The sequence below is a fragment of the Littorina saxatilis genome, unplaced genomic scaffold (genome assembly GCF_037325665.1).
Source record: "Littorina saxatilis isolate snail1 unplaced genomic scaffold, US_GU_Lsax_2.0 scaffold_684, whole genome shotgun sequence".
NCBI classification, from domain to species: Eukaryota; Metazoa; Mollusca; class Gastropoda; order Littorinimorpha; family Littorinidae; genus Littorina; species Littorina saxatilis.
In genome coordinates, this window is record NW_027127252.1 from 25,001 (window position 1) to 44,726 (window position 19,726).

General features: G+C 37.6%; 1 long non-coding RNA gene across 1 annotated transcript in view; it reads right to left on the reverse strand.

The window, feature by feature from the left end:
- LOC138955711 (uncharacterized) overlaps positions 1 to 18,766 on the reverse strand; it is a 20,635-nt gene extending 1,869 nt beyond the window's left edge. Inside the window, exons 1-4 of the long non-coding RNA XR_011452335.1 lie at positions 18,612 to 18,766; positions 18,153 to 18,236; positions 14,792 to 14,863; positions 10,959 to 11,028 (exon numbers count right to left, since the gene is read on the reverse strand). This is a non-coding gene — a long non-coding RNA (uncharacterized lncRNA). The remainder of the gene's footprint in view (positions 1 to 10,958; positions 11,029 to 14,791; positions 14,864 to 18,152; positions 18,237 to 18,611) is intronic.
- Between the last annotated feature and the right edge of the window lie 960 nt (positions 18,767 to 19,726).

The following is a 19,726-nucleotide window of genomic DNA, read 5'->3' on the forward strand; positions in this document are numbered from 1 at the left end:
CACATACACACACACACAGTAAGCATAGACACAGTGCAAGAGTGGGAGACGCTAGATCTAAATCTGTCTGTCTGTAGCCTGCTTACGGGGACACGACTGCCACTGAGATCGACACTGCCCTTTCGACAGCGCTTCCCCGCGCAGACACTGAACACACGCTGTGCAGATCAACCTGTAGGAAATCTCCTTTGGTATCTTCTTTATCTATTTTTTCTGGAGCCGCTACGAGACCGAACAATGTGAAATCGTCTTCGGCGAATGCAGCTCAGTTAGAACTGAGAAGTGAATCTATACCACAATGCTTCATGCGATCTGACCTAACCTTGACCCCTGACCTGGTCTACATACCACACAGAACACAAACCAGTCACCTGTTTTTACCCCCCCAAAACCCACCACCACCCGTTTTCTTTGGATACACACTTTATCTACATACGTGCCGACGAAATGTTGATCATTGCTTCAATACTTTAAAGCTGTTGCTTGGATAATAACACGGTAAAATTAGTATTTCGGTGTTCAGTCAAATGTTAAAGTTTCTATCACACACACACACAGACACACACACACGTACACACACGCACACACGCACGCACGCACACACGCACGCACGCACAGAGAGACAAAAGTTAGCATCGCATAGGCTACACCTACGTGAGCCAAAAAGCCATTAAGGCTGGAGCACACTTTGGAAAGTACGTTGGAGTAGCCTCCCTTCTACGTTGGAGTAGCCTCCCTTCCCGGATTTAGAACGCGTTTCGTGTCGTAACAGATTATCCACTTACTAGCCATATCCGTATGCAAAATAATGAAATAAACATTAGGAAATGGCAGACGTTTACAAATATCGACATTCTCTATCAGTGCAATAAAAAACAATCGTTAGAACTTGCATTTACGACATGTCGTGCGTGAGAACGTGTCAGTAAACAAGCACTTTTTGCCTTGCTGAAGAACCCCACGAGTCAAGCTAAAACAGACGACAAGTAATGGAAAGCAGTCTGCGGATAAACATAACAAACTACTGATGAAAAAGTGTGTTCATCCCTGCTCTGGATAAAAGACATCGGACTGATGACAACGTGGCAGCGTTCACGCGAAAAGATTTTTTTTCAGATTATCGCTTCTACATTTTATTGCACGTACTTGGGGCAGATCTGAATTTCTGAAAGATGACAAATCGGTCTTGTGAGTTGAGAACCACATGTTCTTTGCCGACAGAAATCACGATGGGACAAGATGTAGATTGTGTTGAAGAGATGTTTGCAGATTATCGCATCTACATTTTATTGCTCAGATCAATGCACGTAGTTGGGGTAGATCTGAATTTCGCAATGGCAGACGACAAATCCGTCTTGTGAGTTAAGAACCACACGTTCTTTGGCGGCAGAAATCACTATGGGACAAGATGAGGATTGTGTTGAGGGGCTAATACTGACTGACTTTAGATGAAGAGTTCCTAGACTGCCTGGTTTTTGTAGAGAGGCATCATGATGATATCCTGGGGTTTTTTTTACGTTCTTGGTGACAACGCGCCAGAATCGCACGAAGATCGAACTCTCGAAGAAAACAAGTTTATCGCTGAACATCGGAAATGTGAAATGCTCTTCCTGTCTGACCAGTCTCCCCGTTAAATCCACAGGCTACATTATTTATCAGGTAACTTACCAAACCGGAGTGTGTGTGTGTGTGTGTGTGTGTGTGTGTGTGTGTGTGTGTGTGTGTGTGTGTGTGTGTGTGTGTGTACACCGGATTACCACCATCAACGCACCCTTTTGGACTTTTCTACTATGCCTGCTGTGACATTCACGAGGATTATTGTGATTCTTGGACAATCGTGTGCCTATGCTGGACTTGCAGGAAGACAAACGGTGCCGGAACGGTATACGTGCTGCCAAGTGTGCACGTCCAGAGCGCAGTGTGAACCGAGAGTGAGTGTGTCATTGTGTGGAAGTTTTGCTTGATTGATTTATTCATGATTTAATTTGCTTTTTGGTTCAATAGTAAAATCTGTGTACGTTATACTTTGTATTTTGTGGTGTGATTCGCCCGAGTGCGAGACCCCCATCCCCGAACGCCTCTGTGGGTGGAATTGTATATATATATATACTTGTGTAACGTGAGTGTGTAGATGAGAATGTGAAAATTGCTTTGGACCCAGATACACACAGCAGACACCAACGCAACAGCTAAGTTTCAGCCTGACAAAGAAATTCGAGTGACACAGCTAATGGCTGTACTTGTTATTTCTCTATTAAAACAAATGTTTCAAGATCTTTAGGCCAAAACAAATAAATTGTCTGTTTCTATTAACATGGCTAAAAAAAATAGGGTAGGTAGGTAGGTGTTTTTGTTGTTGTTGTTGCCAGGATAGAATTCTTGAAAATAAATGACACAAAGAGACAAGACTCGCTATAGATAGATTTATATACAAAAAAAAGATGTGACAAAGGATATAAAATGATTGTTTTACCTGGTCTGGAATCTTCAGTAGTAATTGCATAAAAAAAAGTCTGATAATTATATCAATTATCATGTTAACTTTTTCTTAAAATGGGTGCGTTAAATCCTAGTCTGTTTGTTTTTAATGGACTAAGCAATCCTTGGACTGACAGAAAAGATGTATTTTAAAAATGTCCAGTTGCTTTTACTTATTTTTCTAATTGGAAGAGAATACAAATTATGCACTCTTTTCTGTTCAAATGGGTAGAGGGCGGGGGTAGTAAAAGGATCACAGTTCAAGATTTTGCGCGACAAGAGGTGTGTTTCTTTTAATTGTGATAAAGAGCGAAAACTCAACTTGGTATCTAACACTATTTCTGAACACTGTAACCACTGTAACCACTTTGGCACTTTTTTTCTTCTCTTTTTCTGTCTTCCAAACTTCTAATTAAGCTTCAAAAATGATTAAAAAAAAGTTTTTTTCTTCTTCTGAAATCAACAGTTAAATCACTATTTTGGATATTCTATTTTGCTTCCCTATTTCTGTTCTTAAGTTTTTGATCATCTGATTACCTTGCTTTTCTATTTGGAAGATAATATGCACTCTTTTCTGAAAAATGGGTAGGGGGTGGGGGTAGTAAAAGCATCACAGTATACAATTTTGTGCGACAAGAGGTGTGTTTCTTTTAACTTTGATGAAGAGGGATAACTCAACTTGGTATCTAACACTAGTTCTGAACACTGTAACCACTTTAACACTTTTAATTTATTTGTTCTGTCTTCCAAGCTTTAAATTCAGCTTATAAAATGAGTAAAACAGTGTGTGTTTTCTGAATTCACCAGTTAAATCACTCTGTTGGATGTTGTTTTTTGCTTCCCTCTTTCTGTTCTGAAGTTTTTGATCATCTGACTACCTTGCTTTTCTATTTGGAAGATAATATGCACTCTTTTCTGAAAAATGGGTAGGGGGTGGGGGTAGTAAAAGCATCACAGTTCAAGATTTTGCGCGACAAGAGGTGTGTTTCTTTCAACTGTGATGAAGAGGAATAACTCAACTTGGTATCTACCACTATTTCTGAACACTGTAACTACTGAAGCACTTTTAATTTTTTTTTCTGTCTTCCAAGCTTTAAATTCAGCGTGTAAAATGAGTAAAAAATTGGTTTTTTTTTCTGAATTCACCAGTTAAATCACTCTGTTGGATGTTATTTTTTGCTTCCCTATTTCTGTTCTGAAGTTTTTGATCATCTGACTACCTTGCTTTTCTATTTGGAATATAATATGCACTCTTTTCTGAAAAATGGGTAGGGGGTGGGGGTAGTAAAAGCATCACAGTTCAAGATTTTGCGCGACAAGAGGTGTGTTTCTTTTAACTGTGATGAAGAGGGATAACTCAACTTGGTACCAAACACTATTTCTGAACACTGTAACCACGTTAGCACTTTCATTTTTTTTCTCTCTGTCTTCCAAGCTTTAAAATTTAGCTAATAAAATGAGTAAAAAAGTGGGTTTTTTTCAGAATTCACCAGTTAAATCACTATGTTGGATGTTCTATTTTGCTTCCCTATTTCTGTTCTGAAGTTTTTGATCATCTGACTACCCTGCTTTTCTATTTGATAGATAATATGCACTCTTTTCTGAAAAAAATGGGTAGGGGGTGGGGGAAATAAAAGTATCACAGTTCAAGATTTTGGCCGACAAGAGGTGTATTTCTTTTAACAGTGGTAAAGAGGGATAACTCAACTTGGTATCTAACACTATTTCTGAACACTGTAATCACTTTAACACTTTTAATTTATGTTTGTCTGTGTTCCAAGTTTCAAATTAAGCTTCAAAAATGGGTAAAAAAAATGGTTTTTTAATAATTCACAAGTTAAATCATTATGTTGGATGCTCTATTTTGCTTCCCTCTTTCTCTTCTTTAAGTTTTTGATCATCTGACTACCCTGCTTTTCTATTTGAAAGATAATATGCACTCTTTTCTGAAAAATGGGTAGGGGGTGGGGGTAGTAAAAGCATCACAGTTCAAGATTTTGCGCGACAAGAGGTGTGTTTCTTTTAACTGTGATGAAGAGGGATAACTCAACTTGGTATCTAACACTATTTCTGAACACTGTAATCACTTTAACACTTTTAATTTATGTTTGTGTTCCAAGTTTCAAATTAAGCTTCAAAAATGGGTTAAAAAAATGGTTTTTTTAATAATTCACAAGTTAAATCATTATGTTGGATGCTCTATTTTGCTTCCCTCTTTCTCTTCTTTAAGTTTTTGATCATCTGACTACCCTGCTTTTCTATTTGAAAGATAATATGCACTCTTTTCTGAAAAATGGGTAGGGGGTGGGGGTAGTAAAAGCATCACAGTTCAAGATTTTGCGCGACAAGAGGTGTGTTTCTTTTAACTGTGATGAAGAGGGATAACTCAACTTGGTACCAAACACTATTTCTGAACACTGTAACCACTTTGGCACTTTCATTTTTTTTCTCTCTGTCTTCCAAGCTTTAAAATTCAGCTAATAAAAAGAGTAAAAAAGTGGGTTTTTTCAGAATTCACCAGTTAAATCACTATGTTGGATGTTCTATTTTGCTTCCCTATTTCTGTTCTTCAGTTTTTGATCATCTGACTACCCTGCTTTTCTATTTGGTAGATAATATGCACTCTTTTCTGAAAAAAATGGGTAGGGGGTGGGGGAAGTAAAAGTATCACAGTTCAAGATTTTGGCCGACAAGAGGTGTATTTCTTTTAACAGTGGTAAAGAGGGATAACTCAACTTGGTATCTAACACTATTTCTGAACACTGTAATCACTTTAACACTTTTGATTTATGTTTGTCTGTGTTCCAAGTTTCAAATTAAGCTTCAAAAATGGGTAAAAAAAATGTTTTTTTAATAATTCACAAGTTAAATCATTATGTTGGATGTTCTATTTTGCTTCCCTCTTTCTCTTCTTTAAGTTTTTGATCATCTGACTACCCTGCTTTTCTATTTGAAAGATGATATGCACTCTTTTCTGAAAAATGGGTAGGGGGTGGGGGTAGTAAAAGCATCACAGTTCAAGATTTTGCGCGACAAGAGGTGTTTTTTTTTTTAACTGTGATGAAGAGGGATAACTCAACTTGGTATCAAACACTATTTCTGAACACTGTAACCACTTTAGCACTTTTAATTTTTTTTTTCTGTCTTCAGTTCCAAGCTTTAAATTAAGCTAATAAAATGAGTAAAAAAGGTTTTTTTTTTTAGAATTCAACAGTTAAATCACTATGTTGGATGTTCTATTTTGCTTCCCTATTTCTGTTCTTCAGTTTTTGATCATCTGACTACCCTGCTTTTCTATTTGGTAGATAATAATTATGCACTCTTTTCTGAAAAAATGGGTAGGGGGTGGGGGAAGTAAAAGTATCACAATTCAAAATTTTGCGCGACAAGAGGTGTATTTCTTTTAACAGTGGTAAAGAGGGATAACTCAACTTGGTATCTAACACTATTTCTGAACACTGTAACCACTTTAGCACTTTTTTTTTCTGTCTTCCAAACTTCTAATTCAGCTTCAAAAATGATTAAAAAAAAGGTTTTTTTTCTTCTGAAATCTACAGTTAAATCACTATTTTGGATATTCTATTTTGCTTCCCTATTTATCTTCTTAAGTTTTTGATCATCTGATTACCTTGCTTTTCTATTTGGAAGATAATATGCACTCTTCTCTGAAAAATGGGTAGGGGGTGGGGGTAGTAAAAGCATCACAGTATACAATTTTGTGCGACAAGAGGTGTGTTTCTTTTAACTTTGATGAAGAGGGATAACTCAACTTGGTATCTAACACTAGTTCTGAACACTGTAACCACTTTAGCACTTTTAATTTATTTGTTCTGTCTTCCAAGCTTTAAATTCAGCTTATAAAATGAGTAAATCAGTGTGTGTTTTCTGAATTCACCAGTTAAATCACTCTGTTGGATGTTGTTTTTTGCTTCCCTCTTTCTGTTCTGAAGTTTTTGATCATCTGACTACCTTGCTTTTCTATTTGGAAGATAATATGCACTCTTTTCTGAAAAATGGGTAGGGGGTGGGGGTAGTAAAAGCATCACAGTTCAAGATTTTGCGCGACAAGAGGTGTGCTTCTTTCAACTGTGATGAAGAGGAATAACTCAACTTGGTATCTAACACTATTTCTGAACACTGCAACTACTGAAGCACTTTTAATTTTTTTTTCTGTCTTCCAAGCTTTAAATTCAGCGTATAAAATGAGTAAAAATTTGGTTTTTTTCCTGAATTCACCAGTTAAATCACTCTGTTGGATGTTATTTTTTGCTTCCCTATTTCTGTTCTGAAGTTTTTGATCATCTGACTACCTTGCTTTTCTATTTGGAAGATAATATGCACTCTTTTCTGAAAAATGGGTAGGGGGTGGGGGTAGTAAAAGCATCACAGTTCAAGATTTTGCGCGACAAGAGGTGTGTTTCTTTTAACTGTGATGAAGAGGGATAACTCAACTTGGTACCAAACACTATTTCTGAACACTGTAACCATTTTAGCACTTTCATTTTTTTTCTCTCTGTCTTCCAAGCTTTAAAATTTAGCTAATAAAATGAGTAAAAAAGTGGGTTTTTTTCAGAGTTCACCAGTTAAATCACTATGTTGGATGTTCTATTTTGCTTCCCTATTTCTGTTCTGAAGTTTTTGATCATCTGACTACCCTGCTTTTCTATTTGGTAGATAATATGCACTCTTTTCTGAAAAAATGGGTAGGGGGTGGGGGAAATAAAAGTATCACAGTTCAAGATTTTGGCCGACAAGAGGTGTATTTCTTTTAACAGTGGTAAAGAGGGATAACTCAACTTGGTATCTAACACTATTTCTGAACACTGTAATCACTTTAACACTTTTAATTTATGTTTGTTTGTGTTCCAAGTTTTAAATTAAGCTTCAAAAATGGGTAAAAAAATAGTTTTCTCATAATTCACAAGTTAAATCATTATGTTGGATGTTCTATTTTGCTTCCCTATTTCTCTTCTTAAGTTTTTGATCATCTGACTACCCTGCTTTTCTATTTGGAAGATAATATGCACTCTTTTCTGAAAAATGGTAAGGGGGTGGGGGTAGTAAAAGCAACACAGTTCAAAATTTTGCGCGTTAAGAGGTGTATTTTTTTTTTAAATTGGTAAAGAGGGATAACTCAACTTGGTATCTAACACTATTTCTGAACACTGTAATCACTTTAACACTTTTAATTTATGTTTGTCTGTGTTCCAAGTTTCAAATTAAGCTTCAAAAATGGGTTAAAAAAATGGTTTTTTAATAATTCACAAGTTAAATCATTATGTTGGATGCTCTATTTTGCTTCCCTCTTTCTCTTCTTTAAGTTTTTGATCATCTGACTACCCTGCTTTTCTATTTGAAAGATAATATGCACTCTTTTCTGAAAAATGGGTAGGGGGTGGGGGTAGTAAAAGCATCACAGTTCAAGATTTTGCGTGACAAGAGGTGTGTTTCTTTTAACTGTGATGAAGAGGGATAACTCAACTTGGTACCAAACACTATTTCTGAACACTGTAACCACTTTGGCACTTTCATTTTTTTTCTCTCTGTCTTCCAAGCTTTAAAATTCAGCTAATAAAATGAGTAAAAAAGTGGTTTTTTTCAGAATTTACCAGTTAAATCACTATGTTGGATGTTCTATTTTGCTTCCCTATTTCTGTTCTGAAGTTTTTGATCATCTGACTACCCTGCTTTTCTATTTGGTAGATAATATGCACTCTTTTCTGAAAAAATGGGTAGGGGGTGGGGGAAGTAAAAGTATCACAGTTCAAGATTTTGGCCGACAAGAGGTGTATTTCTTTTAACAGTGGTAAAGAGGGATAACTCAACTTGGTATCTAACACTATTTCTGAACACTGTAATCACTTTAACACTTTTGATTTATGTTTGTTTGTGTTCCAAGTTTTAAATTAAGCTTCAAAAATGGGTAAAAAATAATAGTTTTCTCATAATTCACAAGTTAAATCATTATGTTGGATGTTCTATTTTGCTTCCCTCTTTCTCTTCTTAAGTTTTTGATCATCTGACTACCCTGCTTTTCTTTTTGGAAGATAATATGCACTCTTTTCTGACAAATGGGAAGGGGGTGGGGGTAGTAAAAGCATCACAGTTCAAAATTTTGGCCGACAAGAGGTGTATTTTTTTTAAATTGGTAAAGAGGGATAACTCAACTTGGTATCTAAAACTATTTCTGAACACTGTAATCACTTTAACACTTTAGATTTATGTTTGTCTGTGTTCCAAGTTTCAAATTAAGCTTCAAAAATGGGTAAATAAAATGTTTTTTTAATAATTCACAAGTTAAATCATTATGTTGGATGTTCTATTTTGCTTCCCTCTTTCTCTTCTTTAAGTTTTTGATCATCTGACTACCCTGCTTTTCTATTTGAAAGATAATATGCACTCTTTTCTGAAAAATGGGTAGGGGGTGGGGGTAGTAAAAGCATCACAGTTCAAGATTTTGCGCGACAAGAGGTGTGGTTTTTTTAACTGTGATGAAGAGGGATAACTCAACTTGGTATCAAACACTATTTCTGAACACTGTAACCACTTTAGCACTTTTAATTTTTTTTTTCTGTCTTCAGTTCCAAGCTTTAAATTAAGCTAATAAAATGAGTAAAAAAGTGGGGTTTTTTTAGAATTCACCAGTTAAATCACTATGTTGGATGTTCTATTTTGCTTCCCTATTTCTGTTCTTCAGTTTTTGATCATCTGACTACCCTGCTTTTCTATTTGGTAGATAATAATTATGCACTCTTTTCTGAAAAAATGGGTAGGGGGTGGGGGAAGTAAAAGTATCACAATTCAAGATTTTGCGCGACAAGAGGTGTATTTCTTTTAACAGTGGTAAAGAGGGATAACTCAACTTGGTATCTAACACTATTTCTGAACACTGTAATCACTTTAACACTTTTAATACATGTTTGTCTGTGTTCCAAGTTTCAAATTAAGCTTCACAAATGGGTAAAAAAAATAGTTTTCTCATAATTCACAAGTTAAATCATTATGTTGGATGTTCTATTTTGCTTCCCTCTTTCTCTTCTTAAGTTTTTGATCATCTGACTACTCTGCTTTTCTATTTGGAAGATAATATGCACTCTTTTCTGACAAATGGGAAGGGGGTGGGGGTAGTAAAAGCATCACAGTTCAAAATTTTGCGCGTTAAGAGGTGTATTTTTTTTTAAATTGGTAAAGAGGGATAACTCAACTTGGTATCTAACACTATTTCTGAACACTGTAATCACTTTAACACTTTTAATCAATGTTTGTTGGTGTTCCATGCTTCAAATTGAGCTTCAAAATGGATACAAAAGGATTTTTTTTCCGAATTCACAAGTAAAATCACTACGTTTAATGTTCTATTTTGCTTCCCTATTTCTCTTCTTCAGTTTGTGATCATCTGATTGTTATTTTGTTTACATTTTCACAGTACAATATTGCAACTTATTCAGTAGTGTGTGCGTGAAAAAATCTGATACCTATGCTTAAACTTCAGTCGTTATCTTAAAATTTTGCGCGTTAAGCCCTTTATATTTTGTATTTTCCTGATAAAGCAAACATTGAACTAACAGAAAAAGTAACTTTTAAAACTACCTAATCACTTTGAAATTGGGCCTCCAAAGTGTACTCCAGCCTTAACAACCTGTTGGTGAGGCGCATTGATGCAACCTCAACTAGTCTCGGTTAGCTTTGAGGGTCATTTTACAAGTAGGAAATATGAAGGCCAACGAAATACCGAGACCATAAGGTATGCGAAGTGATGACGTCGAATACGTGACGTAAGTTGATGCATGAATTCTTCGGCACTGCCTCAGTTAATTCAAAAGATCACTTTTGTGAGAAAAGAATTTGTTTTAGAGTTTGCTGTCCAGGGACTCGTCAAAACCGAAGGGAACATGTATCTGAAAGCAAAATAACCCAGGAGCAGAGTGATTAGATAGGAATACAGAGACATATTTCTTGGGACTTGACCCTTGCGGGTACGTGGACTGAATGTATAGTGTGTGAACAGAACAGATTCAATTATGTCTGTTTACAACCGCACAAAAGCAGAAAAGAGATCGTCGTCAGATTGAATTACAATAACAGTAACAGGGTTCCATTTGAAACTTCTCGTTCTTCATCTTGGATTGACACCCTCCCATGACCTAATGGCGTCAATCCCCGATGACGACTGAGACGTTTCAAATGGAAGCATGTTTATCTATTCCTAAAAGTTCCCTCCCTTTTAGTTTAAAACAGCCAAGCGACAGTCGTAAGTTGACACACTTTTTGTGTGTGTGTGGGTGGGGGGAGCGGTTGAAATAATAACAACTACAACAAATACTTGGTAAGTATTTAGACTGCTTAGATGAGTTTTGAGCTGTTTTGGGTTCACATTTCACTGTGAACGTATGTGCAAAGTATTCTAATGATAATCGCATTATATTGTTCTGAGATGAGACCTCACACTACACAGACCCCTGTGAGCCAAACATACTCACCACCACTCGTTAGCATGCTCTTCCGCCTCTGATTCCATCGAATGCGATCGTTTGTATTTTGGCCACAGGTCTGTGGATACACGATACGTCACATTGCACCATTGAATACGTCACATTGCACCATTAAATACATTAAGTTACACCATTGAATACGTTTCCATTGTACTCAACTCAACTCAACTCAAATTTTATTGGCTTCAATTTCCACATAGAAGAATTTGTCTTGCGCTTGGGATATACATTACATAACATACAGCAAGTTTCCATCTCCCGCGCCCCCCCCCCCCCCCCCCTCCCATGGGAGCACACATACATATCCTCGCACTCAACTCCATACAAATGAAATCATCAGTCCATTAACTAAAATGCACAATGACTAGTAGAGGGTACATGATACACAATACGTGCTCAACTAGGCCTGCTAACTAAAATAATAACAGAAACAAAAACAAGGACTGGGCACAACATTTACACGTGTGTGACCTACTTACATCAAGTGCCTGTGATCTATAAATAACAATGATTGCGTTTAAAATAAAACATGAATAATGTCGATGCTTGCTAACAATGAATACATAAAAACTAAGATAAGAATGTATGTGCTTCCATATAATACGTAACATATAATACGTAACATTGCACCATTGAATACGTCACATTGCACCATAGAATAGGTCACATTGCACCATTGAATACATTAGCCTTCGCCCGACCGGGTTATCGACTACACACGAAACACATCGTGGGGCCGTGCGGACCCATACTTGTCAAAGAAGGACAAATATTCATACCCTTCGAATTCCGTAGACCAATGCTTTCAAAAGAAGCAAAAACGTACTTGCATCCCCTTCCGTAGACGCCGTGGTTAAATGTCCGCGAGAAGTAATTAAATTAGATTATTAATTTAATTATTACCGTGCGGACTAAAACTTCCCAAAAAAAGAACAAGTCGCGTAAGAGGAAAATACAATATTTAGTCAAGTAGCTGTCGAACTCACAGAATGAAACTGAACGCAATGCCATTTTTCAGCAAGACCGTATACTCGTAGCATCGTCAGTCCACTGCTCATGGCGAAGGCAGTGAAATTGACAAGAAGAGCGGGGTAGTAGTTGCGCTAAGAAGGATAGCACGCTTTTCTGTACCTCTCTTTGTTTTAACTTTCTGAGCGTGTTTTTAATCCAAACATATCATATCTATATGTTTTTGGAATCAGGAACCGACAAGGAATAAGATGAAAGTGTTTGTAAATTGATTTCGACAATTTAATTTTGATAATAATTTTTATATATTTAATTTTCAGAGCTTGTTTTTAATCCGAATACAACATATTTATATGTTTTTGGAATCAGCAAATGATGGAGAATAAGATAAACGTAAATTTGGATCGTTTTATAAATTGTTTTTTTTTTTACAATTTTCAGATTTTTAATGACCAAAGTCATTAATTAATTTTTAAGCCACCAAGCTGAAATGCAATACCGAAGTCCGGGCTTCGTCGAAGATTACTTGACCAAAATTTCAACCAATTTGGTTGAAAAATGAGGGCGTGACAGTGCCGCCTCAACTTTCACGAAAAGCCGGATATGACGTCATCAAAGACATTTATCAAAAAAATGAAAAAAACGTTCGGGGATTTCATACCCAGGAACTCTCATGTCAAATTTCATAAAGATCGGCCCAGTAGTTTAGTCTGAATCGCTCTACACACACACACACACACAGACACACACACACACACACACACACGCACATACACCACGACCCTCGTTTCGATTCCCCCTCGATGTTAAAATATTTAGTCAAAACTTGACTAAATATAAACAAGTCGCGTAAGGCGAAAATACAATATTTAGTCAAGTAGCTGTCGAACTCACAGAATGAAACTGAACGCAATGCAACGCAGCAAGACCGTAGCATCGTCAGTCCACCGCGCACGGCAAAGGCAGTGAAATTGACAAGAAGAGCGGGGTAGTACTTGCGCTGAGAAGGATAGCACGCTTTTCTGTACCTCTCTTTGTTTTAACTTTCTGAGCGTGTTTTTAATCCAAACATATCATATGTATATGTTTTTGGAATCAGGAACCGACAAGGAATAAGATGAAAGTGTTTTTAAATTGATTTCGAAAAAAAAATTTTGATAATAATTTTTATATATTTAATTTTCAGAGCTTGTCTTTAATCCGAATATAACATATTTATATGTTTTTGGAATCAGCAAATGATGGAGAATAAGATAAACGTAAATTTGGATCGTTTTATAAATTTTTATTTTTTTTTTACAATTTTCAGATTTTTAATGACCAAAGTCATTAATTAATTTTTAAGCCACCAAGCTGAAATGCAATACCGAAGTCCGGGCTTTGTCGAAGATTACTTGACCAAAATTTCAACCAATTTGGGTGAAAAATGAGGGCGTGACAGTGCCGCCTCAACTTTCACGAAAAGCCGGATATGACGTCATCAAAGACATTTATCAAAAAAATGAAAAAAACGTTCGGGGATTTCATACCCAGGAACTCTCATGTCAAATTTCATAAAGATCGGTCCAGTAGTTTAGTCTGAATCGCTCTACACACACACACAGACACACACACACACACACACACACACACGCACATACACCACGACCCTCGTTTCGATTCCCCCTCGATGTTAAAATATTTAGTCAAAACTTGACTAAATATAAAAACGTGAATACCGTTCTGCAGACGTCGTGGGGCCGTGTGGGCCCATATATTGTTATGCATTAATTTCGCTCAACGCGACTTGCTTATTTAACTCCAAAATTAAACAGATCGTAAAAAATGATGTTTAGAGCCAATACCTGAAAGTTTGTGACTTCTCTCCCAAGGTTTTATTTAAGTTCCTTTAGTTTGAGAAACATGGGTCAGCACGGCCCGACGATGTCTTCCGTGTGTAGTCTAAATTTGACCTTTGTAAGTTTAATGACTTCTTGCTGAAATGTAATGATCTTTTAGGACATAAGAGCTTTGTAGGTGTCTGAGGCATTCTTAAAAGCTCATTAAAAAAAAGTCCAACTGGTTTAAGAGATATTTGCAATTAAACACCCTTCTGGGTCCACACGGACCCACGACGACCGGTGTCACGAACTGAAACCTCTGCTGAACAATCCTTCTCATTGCGGTCAATGCGCATGCGCCAATCTAAGACTTAAAAAATGCGACCCTTTGGCCGAACGAACCATGGGTTAGGGTTAGGGTTAAGGTTAGGATTAGGGTTAGGATTAGGGTTAGGGTTAGGGTTAGGTTGCTCAAGACCTAATTAATCTACCCTTGTTAGCGCATGCGCATTGACCGCAATGAGAAGGATTGTTCAGGCAGAGTTTCCAGTTTGTAACACCGGCGAAGGTTAAGTTACATCCCATTGCACCGTGTAATACGTAACATTGCACCATTGAATACGTCACATTGCACCATTGAATACATTAAATTACACGAACGATTACGTCCCATTGCACCATATAATACGTCTTATTGCACCATTGAATGCGTCACATTGCACCATTGGATACGTCACATTGTACCATTGAATACGTTACATTCGGTTGTCAAATTTGTTGCAATAATTTGTCGGCCTAGTTTTCTACAGGCAGGCTGTGAACTTCCAGTACATCAAAGCGACGGTCGATCGAATTATACTATTCCTTAATTAAAAACCTGTATACTCCTTAATTACAAACCTGTATACTCCTTAATTACAAACCTGTATACTATTCCTTAATTAAAAACCTGTATACTGGGCGGTGTATCGGTTTCCTTCTGTCTGTGTTGTTTGCGTGTTTGGTTGTCTGCGTGATTCCACTTATACTCACGCATTTTTCGGGTGAGTCGATTCAGCTTGGAAGGTTTGTGCACACGGTCGTCGGACAACATCAGATTCCTCCCTGGAACCAAAGAGGAGTTAAAAACTTGTCAGCCGTTTTCAAGACGTTTTGAATTAAGGTTTGAGTCAACTTCTTGATTTAAATCTCGTTCATACGTCACAGATTACGTGAGGTCAATGGGTCGACTTTCTCACTCACGCGTTGCGGTGGCAATAGAGTGTTAGCAGGACGGTAGTCGTCTTGTCGATGAAAGGGCCAATCAGCGTCGTCGTGTCAATGAAAGAAAAATATCAGCTGCACAGGGCGGTTGACTTTTTAGCAAGTCAACTGGTTAATTTTCCTGTTATTCCCGTTAGCACAACTTTTCCGGCGCCTGCTGTGTCACAGCACAGAAGAAGTACTGTTTCAAATTACCCCCCAGGCAATATTTGACAGGGTGATAGCTCTTTAAATAGATCAGATTAATTAGGGACGCAAAAAAAAAAAAGTGATGTATATTAAAACGCACAAACCTCTTTGCATAAATCACAGAGCGAAGACGAAGATGCGTTCGTTACACCAGCGGTTTTCACCACGAAGGTTTCTATGGGCGGAGCCAGTTTTGCCTGTGTTATTTTGTGCTAAAAAAGCACGGGCATTTCCACGACCAGACACTCTGCTATGTTAGCTTTTTTTCAATTGGTGGCCGAGATTCATAATTGTCAAAGGGCGCAGGCATGCGGATTCGGCGAAAGTGCAAATACTAGCCATAAAATCCTTGAGACAAAGACTGCAGAAATGTGCTAACATCGTTTATTAGCTTTGTGCGGTGTTTGATTCTATCAGTGTGACTGAATTCTGACGGCACGTGCCCACCACCGTTAACGACCCACCACCGTTAACGACCCACCACTGTTAACGACCCACCACCGCTCTTCTATGTCTCTCTATCATTGAACGCGGCCTTTTTCATCGGGATATGATCTTTGATGAGAAGCTGTAACACGGCAGTGACACATTGGACTACACAGTCCGGATGATGTGTGTCGTATCGTGCTAACATCCGAAAATGACGTTGTCACATACATTTATGGCACACACACACACACACACACACACACACACACACACACACAAACACACACACACATACACATATACACACATACGCACGCACGCACGCACGCAATCACGCACGCACGCACACACACACACACACACACACACACACACACACACACACACACACACACACACACACACACACACACACACACACACACACACACACACAGGCAGACAATGTCCTCTTCTCCCACCCTCGTGAACACATTCAGTCTAGTTTTGAATGAATGGAATAACATGTTCTCCGTCAATGACAGGGACTGGGTGGCCGAGTGGTAACGCACTTGCGCTCGGAAGCGAGAGGTTGCGTGTTCGACCCTGGGTCAGGCCGCAATTTTCTCCCCCCTTTCCTAACCTAGGTGGTGGGTTCAAGTGCTAGTCTTTCGGATGAGACAAAAAACCGAGGTCCCTTCGTGTACACTACATTGGGGTGTGCACGTTAAAGATCCCACGATTGACAAAAGGGTCTTTACTGGCAAAATTGTATAGGCATAGATAAAAATGTCCACCAAATACCCGTTTGACTTGGAATAAAGGCCGTGAAAGGTGAATGCTCGCCTAATAGGCTACTGAGCTTTACTGGCCAATGTGAATGCGTTATATATTGTGTGTAAAAAATGTCTGTTTGTCTGTCTGTCTGTAAAAAATTCCATTTCAAACGGCAGAAATTAATATGTAAGCGCCTAGGGCTATATCTAGATTAGGCGCATAAAAATGATCACAATAATAATGATAATAATAAGAGAAGTTAAGATAAACATATTTTAATGTCTTTTTTTAACTGTACATAAAGATTGACATTTGTCATTTTGCACCACATCGCATTGTTCTTAACACAATGACAATGTGTGTGTGTGTGTGTGTGTGTGTGTGTGTGTGTGTGTGTGTGTGTGTGTGTGTGTGTGTGTGTGTGTGTGTGTGTGTGTGTGTGCCATAAGAGTATATAATCATGCAAAACAAAATCAACAATACTGAAACAATACAGAACACTGACCCCGCGCTCTGATGCACGGGGTCAGTGTTCTGTATTGTTTCAGTATTGTTGATTTTGTTTTGCATGATTATATACTCTTATTCTACTCTCTTAGACAATATGTGATAACCGGCAAGGTGCTGACTTTCGTTTGTGCATTGTTGATGGTGAATGCATGTTAATTTATTTTTAATATACTTTCTTATGTGATAACCAATGTGCTGTATTTTCTCAGTTTTGCTGATGTTATACGCTTGGTACATATATTTACTCATTTTCCTTAAATAACATGTGATAACATTACTTCATAGCTAAGCACATGATTTTACCTATGGCACAACACAAATCTCTAGCCTCCCTCTCTGAGATGCGTTTGAAGACAGACTGTTAAAAGAGAATAAATGTATGTACATAATTATGATAGAATATTGATGTATGAATTGAAGAAATGTATAAGAACACAAGAATGTATGAATGACAAAGAACAAAAATTTATTTTGGAATGTTTTATGTATGTTTTAGTACGGACACAAAAGCTCAGCAATGCAATTTCTCTTTTAGAGATTAATAAAGTTATTGTATTGTATTGTATTGTATTGTGCATCGCATTGTTCTTAACACAATGACAACACATCGCATTGTTCTTAACACAATGACAACACATCTCATTAACACAATGACAACACATCACATTAACACAATGACAACACATCGCATTGTTCTTAACACAATGACAACACATCGTATTGTTCTTAACACAATGACAACACATCGCATTGTTCTTAACACAATGACAACACATCGTATTGTTCTTAACACAATGACAACACATCGCATTGTTCTTAACACAATGACAACACATCGCATTGTTCTTAACACAATGACAACACATCGCATTGTTCTTAACACAATGACAACACATCGTATTGTTCACATCGCACTGTTCTGAACACAATGACAACACATCGTATTGTTCTTAACACAATGACAACACATCGCATTGTTCTTAACACAATGACAACACATCGCATTGTTCTTAACACAATGACAACACATCGCACTGTTCTTAACACAATGACAACACATCGCACTGTTCTTAACACAATGACAACACATCGCACTGTTCTTAACACAGTGACATTACATCGCATTGTTCTTAACACAATGACAACAGTGAAAAGCATAATCGAACAATCACAAGTTTCCCTGTTGCAATGGAAATGGAGAGTCAGAAAGACAGAGCGAAGCAAGTCTAGCTATAATTTTCTTTACCTGTGATCAAAATCAGGAGAAGTAAAACAAAGAGACAGCGTGCATACATCATCCCACTTCAACTTTTTGTCTCAGGAGAAAGGCCTGAATACAACACAAACATTAGCTCACGTAAATCTATGTCAAAACACTTAGTTCATGTGACAGTTAAGATATTGACATTGTATGTGGTTTATTTGAATGCATACATCATTCCACTTCACGGGTGTTGACTTAAAGGCCAACAACTCGGGTGCAGAGTCTGTTGTGAAAGGAGCGGTAGCCTCCCCTGTCACATATGTGACAGTAAATATATTGAAATTTTATTTTGTTTTAATGCAAACATCATCCCACTTTGTGTCTCAAGTTAAAAATTGAAAACCAACAGAAAAAAGAACTCCCGTAAACTTATGTCAAAACATTGAGTTTATGTTATTTAGATCACATGAAAAATACTAGTTTTACAATTGTAATACCTACCAAACAGTAAGGAAACCTTCTTTCATGGGCTGTAGCGGTTGACTTCTCGTTGGCGGCAGCGGTTGACTTCTCGTTGGCTGTAGCGGTTGACTTCTCGTTGGCGGCAGCGGTTGACTTCTCGTTGGCTGTAGCGGTTGACTTCTTTTCTAAAGACGTGACTGGGGGAGCTCTCTCTTATAATATCTGCCACAAAGGCTCAGGACTACTGTCGTTATCCAAGTTGGAAGATTTTATTTTAATCCTGATGACAGGTGCACGTGTGGTTGTTCACATGCTTCCAACAGGGAGGAGATCATATCTAACGACAAGTTTAGTGTAGGTATTAACACACCTTCATATATAAACTTATGGAAGGAATTAAACGTACTCTCATTTAAAAGTGTATGCCCTCCACCACTTGCGGTCGGTTTAGCATTGATTACAATAGATTTGCACTCAATATATTAAATCGTGCTAGCTAGCTAACTAGCTAAATACCTAACTGACAATCTTACTAACTAGCTAACTATCTAACTATCTAAACAAACATAATTCTGTAACGAGCCCCATGTCAACTAACAAACACATCAGCATTTTTTTCCTTCTGCCGTTATCTAAGTGGGAGGATTTTGTTTTAATCCCGATGACAGGTGCATGTGTGGTTGATTACATGCTTCCAACAGGGAGAAGATCCCATTGTACGACACTTGTATTGATGGGATTAACGCATTTTCGTCTATAAGCTTATTCGAGGGATTAATGCACAGCCATCTTTAAGTTTATCGAAGGGATTAATGCACCGTCATATATACGGTAATTGAAGGGATTGACGCGCTCTCATGTACACGTATATTACCTCCACCACTTGAGGTCGGTTTAGCATTAAGATCAAGAGTTGCAGGACTTGTTTTGCTTTATTCAATCCGGCTTTTGACTTGATGATGAACCTGATTGGATGAGACACGAGTGTTGGTTTAAACATGATTTTATTCAGTTAACATAGGGTGGCATGTTATACACACACAAAAACTTGGGACCACACAACAAGCTATGCTTATTTTAAGTGCATGGAATTATGTATTTTCATCTACAAATAAATCTAGTACCCTAAAATAAAATTCAGATTAGAATAAACA